Source organism: Lampris incognitus, chromosome 13 (genome assembly GCF_029633865.1).
Source record: "Lampris incognitus isolate fLamInc1 chromosome 13, fLamInc1.hap2, whole genome shotgun sequence".
Classification (NCBI taxonomy): domain Eukaryota; kingdom Metazoa; phylum Chordata; class Actinopteri; order Lampriformes; family Lampridae; genus Lampris; species Lampris incognitus.
In genome coordinates, this window is record NC_079223.1 from 30,448,167 (window position 1) to 30,464,224 (window position 16,058).

Genomic DNA, 16,058 nt, shown 5'->3' on the forward strand with positions numbered 1-16,058 from the left:
ATATATGTATACACATACATAGGGTTTTTTTTCTGAAACCGTCAATAGTGTTGTAAGTGCTCAACTAATGAGGAGCGGAATATCAACATGGATATGGGAAAAAAAGTTTTAATGCGTTGCAGTACAGGCCTGTTTCGTGCGTCTCGACATTAAAACTTTTTTTTCCTGTATCGGTGTTGAGAGAGAGAGAGTATATACTGTATGCTGAGCCATCAGATTGTTTTTATGTATGTGTATGTTTTGCCAGTGTGTGTAGATAAATCCGACAGTCTGTCTATAGGCTGATGTGGATTTGTGTTTGTGTGTATATTTTTCTGTCTGTCTATGTGTGTTGTGTGTATGTGTGTGGGACTGTATGTCTGAAGGTAATTTTTTCTGCGTTTGTGGGGATCTGTGAATGTGTGTGCACTTGACATGACACATTCAGGGTTCGTCTTCCAGAGTGATTTGTGTCTGGTGATTGCAGTCTTCAGCTTCACAGACTAATTTTTCAGTCTGCCCTGAATTTCAATATACATAGCTGCTCCATAGTGGGGGGCTTTTACAACACTTACGAGAGAAAAAGAGAGAGCGAGAGAGAGAGAGTTGAACATTAAAAACTGAGAGAAACTGTCTTTTTGCATTTCTTTCTGTTTGTCTCCTTCAGTCTCTTAATGTTTTGGATACTGCTTCTAGACTTGGTAAGTTTAAATAGTTTATCATTGCCATGCTATATGCATCAGCCAAATATTACCACTACTATATCTACTACTGCTAGGAAGAAGAAGAAGAAATAATTATTTCTTTGCCATCTTTGAAAGCAGGACTTCCACACTGGTTTATACCTAAACAGACAAAAAAACCTGTGTAACAACACAAGCAACAATTAGACAAGATAAGAGTAGAAAAGGAGGCTGTGCCTAAAAAAATGTTTTTTTATACTGGGATTCCTATGCATTTTTTCTAACACTTTGTTCTTGGGGCGATACCTTTAAACTGGTAAGTTCACATGGTTGTCAGTCTTTCACATTCCTTAAAAAAATACCTTTTTAGTATTCATCACAACCTGTAAGGTTGCTACTAGAGATCTGCTAAACATGTGACGATAAGTCGATTTAAGAACGGAATAAAGAGTTTACTTCCAAAATGTATGATGTCAAGTCACTTTTATTTGTATAGCCCAATATCACAAATTGCAAATTTGCCTCAAGGGGCTTTACAGCAACACAACATCCCCCGATGTCCCCCGATTGAATCCATTTTAGCAAACTGTACATTGTCAATGAGTTAAAAGTCAGTATTACGTTGGTAAGCACGAGGATAAGATTAAGATATTCATTCATAGAACAACCAGGTTTAATAGGACACAATCATCCGTGTTGTTGTTTTTTTTTAAAATATCAGCTGAACAACTGCCTTCCCTCTCTTTTTTTAATTTTTTTTCCTCTCTCGACAAATTGGATACTGGTTTTGGGATTTGGCCCAATCAGACCCTTTCCGACGTGGGATTTGCAAGTACAATTGAAAACATTAATCTATACCCCATTGCACATATCTTAAAGGAAAGTGGGAGGTCCAATCTCTTAATATTTTGACCGTTTTGCATTGTAACAGACTGGCAAGGGAGAACAAGGACGGACACATCTGGTGGGATTTGGGATTTAGTCATGGCCAGAGGCGGGGCACATCAGTTTTGCTATTGAAACGTGATGCTTTAGTTTAAACAGGCCCTTTCTGCCAGAATCCCTATATCCTGCAGCTATGTTCTGAGATGTTTCATTTAAAGAGTAATGATTTCCACCCGTTGACCCTGTTGTTTCTTTCAGTATGAAGACAAGGTTTTGTTTGAGATGAAGTCTTCTTTAGAAAATTATCAAAGACCTGATAGATGACAGAGATTCCGATCCAAGTCCCGATACACCAAACCAGTCCAAAAATACTTAAGAAGTTTTCAAAGAGTTCACATAAACATTCATCAGAACAACTGACAATTTGTGACAAACTTACAATTGATTTCCTATTGGAATATTTATCATCTCTCAAAAACGGTGACAATTTACTGCAAATGAACAGTCTCTGGACCAGTCCCCCTCCCGCCTTTTTTCTGCTGTTTCTTTTCATGTGGGTATTAGCGGAAATCAAAGCTGAGCACTCTGCTCCCAACTCTGATCAATCTTTTTATGGGAGATCCTCTCTGATGTTGTAATTAGCCCATAGTAGTAAGTTATTACCCAGAGAGGAAGAGGGGGATGGGGGCCAGGGCGGAAGTAGGTGAGGAAAATACAGACATTGAGAGAAGGAAAAGTAGAAAGAAAGAGATAGTGTGCAATTGTTTTTCAGAAACAGGCCTCAGCAGCGTTGTGGAAAACAGCACAATAGTTTTCAAACTGGCTCTTGGGGACCCCCTGCACTACAGATTTTCTATTCTGCCAATGAGTTCATTACGTTCACTTGCTGTTCCAGGTCTAAAAAATCCATTTTGCTGACAGGCATACCTGACGCAACATGTGAGCATAATGAACTGCCTGGCAGGATAGAAAACTAGCAGTACCATGGTTTGAAGAGCACTGCAATGGAGAAGGACTGATCAGTGCTTCTTCAGCACCATTTTGTTGTGGTGGGCCACTGTAGTGGAACACTACTTCAGGACAAGTTAAAATATTAAAGTTATATATCTCATTTTCCATCAGATTTACCAAACCTGGCAGCATGGACGGTCATTGTGGGTTTGGGCCTGCCCACTGAGTCATCTGTGCCCGTCCCTGAAGTCGGACTAGCTAAATGTAATGGATATTAGGAGATTTTTCAAAAAACTCTAGCTGGGTCGTGAGAGGAGAGTTGCAGAGAGGAAACTGGCAGTGCCGCTGTGTTACTGTCCCAGAGGCATACTGAAACAAAACCTGTTGCTGAGAAACCCTCATTAACAAGAGGTGTTTTGCTCATGCAAAGAAATAAATCTATTTAAATGAGGTAGTTTCTTGCACAAAAACAATTCGCCGAACTGACAAGGAATGACATTTGTAAGCTTCGTTAGTGAGATAGCCTTTCAAAGGTGAAAACTAACGGCTTTCTATTATGATTTTTCTTAGGATACATTGAAGAGTAGAAACACGCACAGCTCCAAATCTTGGAACAGTTTATAAGATGCATGGTTGTGGAAAGGCTCAAAAACAAATGGAATACCAGCATTCACAGATAAATAGCCTTCTTATTTATTGTGGGTAACGTGATTCAGCTAAAAGCCATTATCGACAACATTTTGCTTGCTTATGTTGAAAAATCATTTTACCCCCCCCCCCCCCAAGGATAATTGAATGCCCATTCATGAATTTATTTCTCCCGCTGGCTCTTGAGATTTACCCTACAATACAAAGGTCTTTGTCAATATTTGCAAACACAGAGGTAAAACCATCTAAAACCAGTTTCCTTTTTATTTATGAACACTTTGCTCACTTTTATAAGCAAAATGTAATCAACTTTTTGAGTTTTAGGTAGTAGGTTAAGGTAAAGGCTAGGTAGTGGTTAACCCACCAAGCAGGGCTGAACTGGTAACCTGGCATACTGGGCATTTTCCTCGTGGGCCGACACACCTTGGGGCCAATATATTTTTAATTCTGCTTCTAATTCTGAAAACAAAATATTTTATTTTTTTCTGTTGTACTGCTAAAGACCGGCCCATAAAGATGGGACAGTGGTCAAGTAGCTCCATTTTCTATGATGACACTTGACTGGCCCAATCACATCTCTTACTGGGCTGGCCCCAGCCCTCCACCTCTGTCTTCTCTGTTTCTCGTGTCAGATGCTGTGGCTCAGAGCCAAACATCTTTGGATGAAGGACGGCATCTTTCTCAATTGTCAAAATGGATAAGCAAAAATGAAAGAAGAGTGTCCAGAGAACTTGCAGGCCAAAAAAAAAAAAAGGAAAAAAATAGAAATGTGCGGATGCCGCAGTCGTTTCAACATCTAAGTCGACAGCAACAGGTGGAAGGAGGAACGGTGGCTGGCCACGGCCACTGCCAGGCAAAGAAGCAGGAACAGGTGCAAACGTGACAGTGAAGCCAAGGAACAGGGTAAGCAAGAGGAAAGTGTAGAAGAAAGAAGAAAGCCATCTTATTTTGTCATTGCGTACTTACAATGAATTGTATTCTTACAATGAATTTGTCCTCTGCATTTAACCCATCTTAGTGTATAGGAGCAGTGGGCAACTGTTGCGCCCAGGGACCAAAACCAGTTCTTCTTTCCATTACCTTGGTCAGGGGCACAGACAGGAGTATTAAACCTAACATGCATGTCTTTTTGATGGTGGGAGGAAACCGGAGCAATCGGAGGAAACCCACACAGGCACAGGGAGAAGATACAAACCATTCCATCCAAGCTGCTTACCCCAATCGGGGTTGCAGGATGCTGTAGCTTATCCCAGCAGTCATTGGGCAGCAGGTGGGGAGACACCCTGGACAGGCCGCCAGGCCATCGCAGGGTGTGTGTGTGTGTGCATGTATATACTTATATGTATATCTGTGTGTGTGTGTGTGTGTGTGTGTGTGTATGGTCAACACAGTGAACATACAAACTCCACACAGAAAGGACCTGAGATGGCCTGGGGTTCGAACCCACGGACTTCTTGTTGTGAGGCAACAGCGCTAACCACTGGGCCACCCGAAAAAACAGTGTACTCCCCGTCGGGGAATTGAACCCCGGTCTCCCGCGTGACAGGCGGGGATACTCACCACTATACTAACGAGGAAGTAGTTGAAGCAGAAAGCAGGGAGTTCAATTGAGGGAAACAGGGACTCTCAGGGGGGGCGCAGGGAGGTAGTGTGTGTGCCATGCCATGATGACGATGATGAATGATTAATTTAATCATCCATCCATCCATTTTCCGAACCGCTTATCCTGCTCTCAGGGTCGCGGGGATGCTGGAGCCTATCCCAGCAGTCATTGGGCGGCAGGCAGGGAGACACCCTGGACAGGCCGCCAGGCCATCACAGGGCCTGTGTGTGTGTGTGTGTATATGTATATATACGTATATATACGTATATATATATATATATATATATATATATATATATATATATATATATAGCATTTTTTCCCGAAACTGTCAATGGTGTTGTGAGTGCTCGACAAATGAGGAGCGAAATTTCAACACGGATATATATATATATATATATATATATATATATATATATATATATATATATATATATATATATATATATATATATATATATAAATGGTCAACACAGTGAAGATGCAAACTCCACACAGAAAGGACCCGGGATGGCCTGGGGTTCGAACCCACGTCCTTCTTGTGAGGCAACAGTGCTAACCACTGGGCCACCCGAAAAAACAGTGTACTCCCCGTCGGGGAATTGAACCCCGGTCTCCCGCGTGACAGGCGGGGATACTCACCACTATACTAACGAGGAAGTGGTTGAAGCAGTAAGTAGGGAGTACCATGGAGGGAAACGGACTCTCAGGGAGGGCGCAGGGAGGTAGTGTGTGTGCCATGCCATGATGACGATGATGAATGATTAATTTAATCATCCATCCATCCGTTTTCTGAACCGCTTATCCTGCTCTCAGGGTCGCGGGGATGCTGGAGCCTATCCCAGCAGTCATTGGGCGGCAGGCAGGGAGACACCCTGGACAGGCCGCCAGGCCATCACAGAGCCTATGTGTGTGTGTGTGTGTGTGTGTGTGTGTGTGTGTGTGTGTGTGTGTGTGTGTGTGTGTGTGTGTGTGTGTGTGTGTGTGTGTGTGTATATAGCATTTTGTCCCGAAACTGTCAATGGTGTTGTGAGTGCTCGACAAATGAGGAGCGAAATATCAACACGGATATATATATATATATATATATATATATATATATATATATATATATATATATATATATATATATATATATATATATATATATAATGGTCAACACAGTGAGGATGCAAACTCCACACAGAAAGGACCTGGGATGGCCTGGGGTTCGAACCCAGGACCTTCTTGTTGTGAGGCAACAGCGCTAACCCCTGGGTCACCTGAAAAAAAAATGTGTACTCCCCGTCGGGGAATTGAACCCCGGTCTCCCGCGTGACAGGCGGGGATACTCACCACTATACTAACGAGGAAGTAGTCGAAGCAGTAAGTAGGGAGTAACATGGAGGGAAACAGGGACTCTCAGGGAAGGCGCAGGGAGGTAGTGTGTGTGCCATGCCATGATGATGATGATGATGAATTATGATTAATTTAATCAATAATGATAAAAATAAGATAACCTAATTGTAAGATTATCAAAAAGTGAGATGTAGCTACTGCTGGTGCTCACTCAGTCAGTCAATACTAGTGACGTGCGGTGACGTCAATGGCTGGGTAGGCAGTGGGCATTCACAAATCCAACTTAGATCCTTTTGTGCTCTCTATAAAGTTTTATAACAATCTGATCCTTCTTCATTCTTCCAACTACCACATAATTCTAGAATATTGTGCGCCTCTGAGTGAACTACACTTCAAATGAAAATCTAAACAAAAATATTGTCAATATGAAGTACTTTTCTTGTTTTATGTGGTTTATGATATATGTGAAATGACTAAGTAATACCATTGCCTTTCCTTAGAGCTCCCAAAACATTGTGAATTTCATTGCAGTCACTACAAACGGCAGTTATGAGATACTGTTTGTTAATATTGTTTGGAGACAGCGGCGCTGACGAAAAGACAGGAGGCGGAGCTGGGGGTGGCAGAATTGAAGATGCTAAGATTTTCATTGGGAGTAACAAAGAAGGACAGGATCAGGAACAGTTATATTAGAGGAACTGCTCAAGTTGGACGGTTTGGAGACAAATCAAGAGAGGCAAGATTGAGATGGCTTGGACATGTGTGGAGGAAAGATGCTGGGTACATTGGGAGAAGGATGCTGAATATGGCACTGCCAGGGAGGGGAAAAGAGGAAGGCCAAAGAGGAGGTTTATGGATGTGGTGAGGGAAGACATGCAGGAAGATGCAGAAGACAGGAAGAAATGGAAACGAATGATCTGCTGTGGCGACCTCTAACGGGAGCAGCTGAAAGAAGTAGCTGTAGTTTGTAAATATTGTTGAAACATTACCTGAAAAGAAGAACAAAAACACAACACAGAAACATTTGTGGTAAAAATATGTAATTTAATATATGTAAAATATACAAATGCATATATTTAAATGATATACCATTTTATTAATTAATTTCCAGTATTATGATGAATAATAAAATGACTGATAGCAGAAATGAGAGTGAATTCAGGCAAATAAACTGGGGGCTGAGGTGACAGAACGTTGAGATCATATGTATTGATGTCACCTATAGATCAACTAAAAACACTAATCTTTGGCACTACATGTGAAAATAGCAGTTAGTCACTTAGGGCATGCTTTTATCCAAAACAATTTAGAAGCAGGGGTGGTACGGTGGCGCAGTGGTTAGCGCAGTCGCCTCACAGCAAAAAGGTCCTGAGTTCAAGACCCGGGGTAGTCCGACCTTGGTGGGTCGTCCTCTGTGTGGCGTTTGCTTGTTCTCCCCATTTCTGCTTCAGTTTCCTCCCACAGTCCAAAGACACATCAGTCAGGTGAATTGGCCATACTTAATTGTCCCTAGGAATGCGTGCGCGTGCCCTGTCCAGGGTGTCTCCCCACCTGCTGCCCAATGACTGCTGGAACAGGCTCCAGTGTCCCTGTGAGCAGGATAAGCGGTTAAGATAATGGATGGATGGATTTAGAAGCAAACTTATAAGATACAAAGTGACATCAGCACATTAGGTGACAAATGGTGAGAAGGTAAACATATAGTATAGCATGTCTCCATCATTAATACTTCTTCTGTGCATTTAGATGCCAGTCCAGCTCAAGTGTATAATATAATAACTGGTAAACATTTTAAAAAGTGAATCAGCAATTTCCCAAAAATTGTATAGTGAAAGTGAACTGTAAATATTATGAGTAATTGCACTGATTTGTACAAATGGAAGACAAACTGAGATGACTTGCACAAATCTGTGAATTTCAAAATGGTTGGCAACTTTCAGGGCTGTTTTTGATGTATTAGTGGGAGATAAGTTGTCAATCTATGAAAAGAAAATATGGCATGATACCTTCAGCCAGCCTGAATAAAACATGGCAAAAGTACTATTAAAAGAAAAAGTGCTACTTGGGAAGAAATATATGACCCATGTACTCATGACATTCACAGTATTCAATTTCACATTTAGCCAATGTTATATTCAGTAGGCCGACAACAAAACTGGAGGTCCATACAGTAGTCTGATGCAACATAAAATTCCTTTACTTCACTATGCATGCACACGTAAAGCCATCAATTGTTGTAAAACAGGAAACGATACTCACGTACACAACATTTTCCCCTTCCTATATAAATCTGTAATGCAAAGATGTGAGCAATGCTCACTTACCATAATTCAACCGGGAGCTAAACAGTGCTCAATTATTATAACTAAACCAGAGGCTAACACGCCTGAGAGGAACAGACCTAGGTATCTAAAGAGGTTTCAAAGTCCTTAAGGTGGGCAGGACGAGTCCGTACCCGTGTAGACGACCCTCAGCCTTGACTGGTTCCTGCTGCTGAGGCTCAGGTGGAAGGTCAGGTGTAGGCTCTACTGGCAATGGCTCAGAGCAGCTGGTTGCTGTAGTGGAATGTGGAGGAGACTCAGGTGTATAAACTGGAGGAGGTGCTGGCACTTTCCTGAGGCAACTGGCGTGCCAACATGAGCCGGCAGTCTGAATGTGGCAGCCCTCAGTTTGTGTGTGACTTGCAATGGCTGAGATCAGAATGTGCTAAATTTATTAACTTGCTGGGGCTGACAGGTTTGCACCCATTCCGACACCTGAATGCGAGGCTTCCTTGCCCTACGTGCATTGTCGAAGCATGGCTTCATCTCAATCTGGCGCCTAGCCACAGCCTGTTTTGCTTGGGCCTGCCAAACTCTGTGTGCTGCCGCACCCTGGGCCCTGAACCTATCCAGTGTGAGCGTCATCTCACATCCCAACATTAGGGATGCTGGAGAGGTTGTTAGTGGTTGAATGCTGACTCACCCTATCGTGCATCAGCATTTGATTCAGGGCAGTCTGGAACGAGTAGTACCCCTGGAACAGGTGTGCTCTAATGCCATTCTTAAGTGTCTGGTTAAAACACTCTACCAATCCATTTGCCTGAAGGTGAAAGTAGGCAATGCAGTGGTGCTTAATGCCTCTGCTGCGGAGGTAGGAAGAGAATTCTGCAAAGGTTAGCTGCGGCCCATTGTCTGTGGTAGTGCACAGGGGCAGACCCATCTTGCAGAGAAGCTGTCAAGGACACTGATAATGGCACTAGTGGTGACTGTTCCCACCAGAACAACCTCCGGTCACTTTGAATGGAGGTCATACACCACCACCAAGAACCGCTGATGGTGAGGGACCCCTTGCCCATGTACTTCCTCGCAGATGTCCAAGTGGACATGGTCCCAGGGATGGGCGGGCCATGCTAAACTTTGCAAGGGCGGTGGGGCTGGCGGTCCAGTTTTGCCGATGAGGAGGCATGCAGCACAACCGCTGGCCAGCGTTTCAATGTTATGGTGAGATAGCTGGCCACCACACCAAGTCTCTGCATTGCTGTTTGAGCTTCACTATGCCCAAGTGATGCTCCTGCACCATGGATAAAACACGCACACGCAGGCCACTCAGGACCACAGTTCAAAGCCTCTGAGAGACAGACATCTTCCCAGCAGGAGAGCACGTGTTTCATTCTAGCATAAGGTGCCAGTTCGGCAGACACTTGTGATGGCCATCCGGTACATATGTATGTGCAGAGACAGGGTCCTGTTCTGATGCCTGTTTGAGCTCATTCAACGCGATGACTGGCTGGAGGGGCATGGGCAAAATTGGTATTCACTCTGCTTCACCATCCTCCAGTGAAACAGTCGTAGTAGAGGCATCATTAGAGCGGGAGAGGAGGTTTGCTACCATGTTATTCCTCCCCGGAGTGATCTTCAGCACGTAGTTATACTGTCTGAGGTGGTCGGCCAACCTGTGTAGCTGCAACGGCTTGTGGCTTCAGCCTGAGGCCAACAGCAGCGTGGTGAGTGCCTCGTCATCGGTCCGGAGTGTCAACTGATGTCCGTACAGGTAAAGATGCCATTGTTCGCACACCCAGATGCAAGCTATTGCGTCCTGTTCACCCACTGAGTATGATTGCTCTGTGGGAGTCAGGGCCCTGGAGGTGAAGGCGACGAGTCTCTTGACACCGTACTGAAACATGCTGAATCACAATGTAGTCAGGTGGGTTCACTGGAGACTTGGCCTGAATAGGGTTACTACCAGGGGCTGAGCGACCCATTTTGGCAAAATGCTTAAATTTGTTCTTGTATCTCTGTCCCCAAGCCAGGCAGTTCGGTGTCCTAGTATTGAGAGCTAGTCCCACAATTGCCAAAACACCGCCTGCTAAGTTGCCTGTGTGTCTGCTGCACAAGAATGTCACTGTCCGAATCCACATTATCTGCAGAGGAGGATGTGATCAGCGCATGCTCTGTGTGCATCGGCTGGAGCTGCTGCTTGAGGACAGTTACTCGTTAAGTGCCAAAAAAATAAATAAATGAGAATGTCATTGCGGATGCTACTAAACATGTATATGATTGCTGCAGGGGCTGCAGCAGTCATTTCAACATCTAAGTCGACAGCAACAGGTGGAAGGAGGAAAGATGGCTGGCCACAGCCACTGCCAGGCAGAGGAGCAGGAACAGGTGCAAGCATGTGACAGGGAAGCCAAGGAACAGGGTAAGTAAAAGGAGAGCATAGAAGAAAGAAGAAAGCCACTTTATTTTGTCACGTATACACACAACAAATTGTTTTTTTCCACCGAAGTTGTTCTCTGCATTTAAGCCATCCAATTGTATAGGAGCAGTGTGCAGTTGTAGCGCCCAGAGAACAACTTCAGTTCTTCTTTACATTGCCTTGGTCAGGGGCACAGACGGGAATATTAAACCTAACATGCATGTCTTTTTGATGGTGGGAGGAAACGGGAGGACCCGTAGGAAACCCACACAAACACAGGGAGAAATACAAGCTCCATACAGAGTGGACCTGGGATGGCCTGGGGTTCAAACCCAGGACACACTTTCTGTGAAGCAACAGTGCTAAGCTCTGGGCCACCCGAAAAAACAGTGTACTCCCCGTCGGGGAATTGAACCCCGGTCTCCCGCGTGACAGGCGGGGATACTCACCACTATACTAACGAGGAAGTAGTTAACGCAGTAAGCAGGGTGGACCATGGAGGGAAACAGGGACTCGCAGGGAGGTAGCGTGTGTGCTATGCCATGATGATGATGATAAATGATGATTAATTCAATTAATAATGATAAAAATAAGTTAACATAATTGTAACGCTATCATAAAGTGAGACCATTAGCTACTGCTAGTGCTCACTCAGTCAGTCAATGTCACTCACTCAGTCAGTCACTATGGCCCATGTTATTCACAGTACAGATTTTCACATTTAGCCAGTGTTATATTCAGTAGGCCGACAACAATACTGGAGGTCCACATAGTACTTCGATGCAGCATAAAATTCCTTTACTTCACAACGCATGCACATGTAAGGCCGTCAACTATCACAAAATACAAAACACGGTACTCACGTATACAACATTTTCCACCTCCTATATATATCTGTAACGCAAAGATGTGAACAGTGCTCAGTTACCATAATTCAACTGAGAACTAAACAGTGCTAAATTATAATTCAACCACAGGCTAACACACATGAGAGGAACAGACTTATGTATGGAAAGAGGTTTCAAATTTCTTAAGGTGGACAGGGCGAGTCCGTACCTGTGTAGACGATCTTCAGCCTTGATGACCGGTTCTGGTTCTGGTTCCTGAGGCTCAGGTGGAAGGTTGGGTGCAGGCTGTACTGGCAATGGCTCAGACAAGGTGGTTGCTGTAGTGGAATGTGGAGGAGACTCAGGTATATTAACTTGAGGAGGTGCTGGCACTTTCCTGAGGCAACTGGCATGCCAACGTGAACTGTCAGTCAGTCTGACTGTGGCAGCTTGCAGTTTTTGTGTGACTTACAGTGACTGAGACCAGAATGTGCTCATTTCATTGACTTGCTTGGGGCCGTCAGGTTCGCACCCAGGACGACACCTGAATGCGAGGCTTCCTTGCCCTATGTGCATTGTTGAAGCATTGCTTCGTCCTGCTCTGGTGCCTAGCCATGCCTGTTTTGCTAGGGCCCGCTGAGTTCTGTGTGCCGGCCTGCCCCGGGACCTGAACCTATCCAGTGAGAGTGTCATCTCACATCCCAGCATTAGGGATGCCAGAGAGGTGTTAGTGGTAGAATGCATCATTGTTTGATTCAGGGCAGTCTGGAACAAGTACCCCTGGAAAAGGTGTGCTCTAATGCCAATCTAAAGTGTCTGATTAAAACTCTCTACCCCTCCATTGGCCTCAGAGTGAAAGTAGGCAGTGCAGAGTTGCTTTTGCCTCTGCTGCGGAGGTAGGAAGAGAATTTCGACAATGGCTCTAGTGGTGACTGTTCCCACCGGAACAATTTCCGACCACTTTGAATGGAGGTTGTACAGCACCACCAAGAACCGCTGAAGATGAGGGACCCCTTGCCCATGTCCTTCGCTGCAGATGTCCAACTGGACATGGTCTCAGGGACAGGCTGGCCATGCTAAATGGTTGTAAGGGTGGTGTGGCTGGCTGTCCAGTTTTGCCGATGAGGAGGCATGCAGCGCAATCCCTGACCAGCGCTTCAATGTCATGGTGCGATGCCTGGCCACCACACCAAGTCTCTGCATCGCTGTGTGAGCTTCACTATGCCCAAGTGATGCTCATGCGCTATGGATAAAACACACACATGCAGGCCTCTCAGCACCACAGTGCAAAGCCCCTGAGAGACAGACATCTTCCCAGCAGGAGAACACAGACACACGTAAGGTTCCAGTTTGGCAAGCACTTGCGATGGCCATCCGGCATGTATGCACATGCAGAGGTTTGCTAGTATACGATCCTGTTCTGATGCCTGTTTGAGCTCATCCAATGCGATGACTGGCTGGGAGGGGCATGTACAACATTTGTATTAACTTTGCTTCATCGTCCTCCAGTGAAACAGTCGGAGTAGGGGCATCTTTAGAGCGGGAGAGGAGGTTTGCTTCCATGTTATACCTCCCAGAGTGAACTTCAGCACATAGTTATACTGTCGGAGGTGGTCGGCCGACCTGTGTAGCTGCAAAGGCTTGTGGCTTGAGCCTGAGGCCAACAGCAGCGTGGTGAGTGCCTGGTCGTCGGTCCAGAGTGTGAAGTGATGACCGTACAAGTAAAGATGCCATCGTTAACACGCCCAGACACAAGCTAGTGCCTCCCGTTCTCCCACTGAGTAGCATTGCTCTTTGGGAGTCAGGGCCCTGGAGGCGAAGACAGTGGGTCTCTTGATGCCGTGCTGCTCCTGAGAGAGTGTAGTTACCACTGCTCTGGCAGAGGCATTGCACGTGACTATAGTAGGGCATGACGGGACAAAATGAGCCAGCACAGCCGCAGTGGTGAGTTGGTACTTGAGCTTGCAGACTGCCTCCGAACCTGCTACTGTCCAGGTCCATGGAACACCCTTTCCAAGGAAATGGTGGTGGGGCACTCTGATATGGGAATACCTAGGCAGGAATGATAGTTAATAAGCCATCATACCGAAGAATGAAGCCACCTAGGAGGTTGATGCTGGTTCCAGGATTTGGTGGTTGGCCTCGATGTTTGACATGAGTGGAGAAATGCCCCTAGCTGAGACAATAAAAACCCCATGAACTCAACATGCGGTGCTGAAAAGGTGCATTTTTCACTGTTCAGGGTCAGGTTGTGTCACAGCATGGCGCCGTGGAGACGCTCGTCATAAGTGTGTTGGTCCATGCCGTGGATGACTCTGTCGCCCAGATACCATGCCGCCCCAGGTATTCCGGCGATGACAGTGGACATGAACTTTTGGAAGCAGGTGGGGGTGGAGCTTAGACAAAAAGGCGTGCACTTGTACCTGAACATGCCAGCGTGTGTTACAAACGCCATAAGATTCCTGCTGTCAGGGTGCAGCAGCACCTACAAATAGCTGTAGGTCGAGCTTTGTGAAAAGTGTGGAACTGTGGAATAGGGTGGTAAGCACCCTATTTATCTAGGATGATAGTCTTGTTGACGGCACGGAGATCCACACATATCCTGATCCCCCCCACCCCCCGATTCCTTTTTGGCAATGACTAAGTTAGAATTCCAGGGAGAGGCATCAACCAACTCAATGATTCATCAGTGACTGAAGCTCTTTCTTGACCCCCCTCAGGCAACCCCAGAGGGCTCTGACGTTGCGGCAGGATGATGGGCTCACATTATCCGTCAGCAAGGGTTTGTGTGTAAAAGTTCTTAGACAGCCCAGTCCATCAAAGAATGCAAGCTGTTTCTGCTGCTACGTGCTGGTGACCTGAAGTATAGCTGCCCCATTGTTGTCATGCAGAGGAGAAGCCCAACCCAGTGAATATGCCAAGGCCTAGGATGTTAGCACCCCTCTTGGAGATGTGGAATGTGAAGGATGGCAGGGGAGGGGTGCCATAATACACAGGGAGCTAGAGAGTTCCTGCTACTTTGATCATAGTGCTGCCATAAGCACACAGGTCAGTGGAGCATGATTTAAGGAGCATATGAGCAAAAAACCTATTGTAAGTGTTACGTTTGAGCATCGAAATTGCAGCACCAGTGTCCAGTCGCAGCAGTACGCCTACTTCCCCTTATAGCACGGTGCAGGATTTGAATATAACATGGTAGTTGGAAACATGCCGAATCACAGTGTGGTCAGGCAGGTTCGCTGGAGACTTGGCCTGAACAGATTTACTACCAGGGGCTGAGCAGCCCATTTTGGAAGAATGGCTAAATTTGTTACAGTTCTTTCATCTCTGTTCCCAAGCCGGGCAGTTCTGCACTCGAGTACTAAGAGCTAGCCTGAAAATTGCCACAACACTGCTTGTTAAGTTGCCTGTGTGTCTGCTGCACAAGAATGTCATTGTCGGAATCCATGCTATCTGCAGAGGAGGACGTGATCATCGCATGCTCTGTGTGCTGGGTGGAGCTGCTGCATGAGGGCAGGAGATGGCTGCTGCATGCTCAGCAGGTTACTAGTTAAGTGCCAAAAAAAAAAGAAAACGAAAGCAGGTGCGGATGCTGCCAAACATGCAAAATCACATATATGATTGCTGCAGGAGCTGCCACAGTCGTTTCACCATCTAAGTCGACAGCACCAGGTGGAAGGAGGAAAGGTGGCTGGCCGTGGCCACTGGCAGGCAGAGGAGCGGAAACAGGTGCAAGCATGTGACAGGGAAGCCGAGGAACTGGGTAAGCAGGAAGAATGTGTTGAAGAAAGAAGAAAGCCAACTAATTTGTCATTGTATACTTGCAATGAAATTGTTCACTGCATTTAACCCATCCTATTGTATAGGAGCAGTGGGCAGCTGTAGCGCCCAGGGACTAACTCCAGTTTTTCTTTCCATTGCCTTGGTCAGGGGCACAGACAGGAGTATTAAACCTAACTTGCATGTCTTTGTGATGGTGGGAGGAAACCGGAGCACCCGGAGGAAACCCACGCAGATACAGGGAGAAGAATTGGACCTGGGATGGCCTGGGGTTCAAATCCAGAACCTTCTTGCTGTGAGCCATCAGTGCTAACCACTGGGCCACCCCAATAAAACAACAACTGTGTACTCCCCGTCGGGGAATTGAATCCCCGTCTCCCGCGTGACAGGCGGGGATACTCACCACTATACTAACGAGGAATTAATTGAAACAGTAAGCAGGGTGTACCATGGAGGGAAACAGGGATTCTTAGGGAGGGTGCAGGGAGGTGGTATGTGTGCCATGACATGATGAAGATGATGGATGATGATTAATTAATAGTGATAGAAATAAGGTAACATAATTGTAACACTATCATAAAGTGAGACTGTCAGCTACTGCTGGTGTTCACTCAGTCAGTCAATAATGTTCGCTGAGGTCAGTGGCTGGGTAGGCAGTGGGTATTCACAAATCCAAATTACATCCTT

At 45.6% G+C, this 16,058-nt stretch overlaps 4 non-coding genes across 4 annotated transcripts; all 4 read right to left on the reverse strand.

Moving 5' to 3' along the window:
* Window positions 1-4,651: 4,651 nt before the first annotated feature.
* trnad-guc (transfer RNA aspartic acid (anticodon GUC)) lies at window positions 4,652-4,723 on the reverse strand. The gene has a single exon. It is a non-coding gene; the product is annotated as a tRNA-Asp (tRNA).
* A 613-nt stretch (window positions 4,724-5,336) lies between these two features.
* trnad-guc (transfer RNA aspartic acid (anticodon GUC)) lies at window positions 5,337-5,408 on the reverse strand. Its single transcript has one exon. It is a non-coding gene; the product is annotated as a tRNA-Asp (tRNA).
* Window positions 5,409-6,029: 621 nt separating this feature from the next.
* trnad-guc (transfer RNA aspartic acid (anticodon GUC)) lies at window positions 6,030-6,101 on the reverse strand. Its single transcript has one exon. It is a non-coding gene; the product is annotated as a tRNA-Asp (tRNA).
* Window positions 6,102-11,158: 5,057 nt separating this feature from the next.
* trnad-guc (transfer RNA aspartic acid (anticodon GUC)) lies at window positions 11,159-11,230 on the reverse strand. The gene has a single exon. It is a non-coding gene; the product is annotated as a tRNA-Asp (tRNA).
* Between the last annotated feature and the right edge of the window lie 4,828 nt (window positions 11,231-16,058).